Raw genomic sequence first — 730 nt, 5'->3', positions numbered from 1 at the left:
AGACAAAGATTCTCACCACTGGACCAATTGGCAGCATCAGGATGGATGGTGAAGAGACTGAGATTGTTCACAGCTTTAGTTTGCTTGGTTCCACAATCAACACTCAAATTCATTAGTAATCCAAATTTCAAATTAAAAGGACAAATTGATTACTTGAAGAATAACCCCCAAACGTGTGGGTCATGTGTTACCAAGTGGCCGCCCCAGGGATGACCGTTAGGGGCCTGCCTATGTGCCGGGAGCCCAAGAGGAAAGAAACTCAGGGATGGGGAGATGCTGGCCTTCGCAAGTGATTCAGCCCCTGTGGGGCACTAAGCTCAAAGAAGTGAAAGGCAGTGTCCACTCAGGAGGACTCCCTGGAGCTCTGTTCTCACCAGGCCCACACAGTGAGCCCCCTCCACGTCCACGGACAGAAGAAAGGATAGAGGGGACGTGCAGATTCACACGGGGCGGAGGGGGACTGCTCAACTGTGGGAGAGGTGTGACCTTCAGGTTAGCTGTGTGACTCCCTGTGGACGAGGCCCCCAGAGCTCGAGAAAAGGCTGAGTCCTGGACGATCATGTCCACGAAAAAAATCTCAGAAAAGGCAAAATGATCGCTACAAAGAGCGGGTCGGGGGAAGCCTGGATATACTGTGGCCTAGGTGTATACAACCGTCAACACTTAACAGCTGGTTCACTTATAAGTAGGTGCTTATCAGGGAGCTGTGGTGGTTTAGTGGCAAGAAGCT

General features: G+C 51.2%; 1 protein-coding gene across 1 annotated transcript in view; it reads right to left on the bottom strand.

The window, feature by feature from the left end:
- The window catches only part of KIAA0930 (KIAA0930 ortholog), a 60,838-nt gene that overhangs the window by 11,663 nt on the left and 48,445 nt on the right, over nt 1–730 (bottom strand). The gene's annotated exons all lie outside the window — the stretch shown is intronic.

The sequence above is a fragment of the Elephantulus edwardii genome, unplaced genomic scaffold, assembly GCF_000299155.1.
Source record: "Elephantulus edwardii isolate Elephantulus edwardi_28Jun2011 unplaced genomic scaffold, EleEdw1.0 scaffold00064, whole genome shotgun sequence".
NCBI lineage: Eukaryota > Metazoa > Chordata > Mammalia > Macroscelidea > Macroscelididae > Elephantulus > Elephantulus edwardii.
The sequence above is the reverse complement of the archived record's forward strand: the minus strand, read 5'-3'. Positions and strand labels throughout refer to the sequence as shown.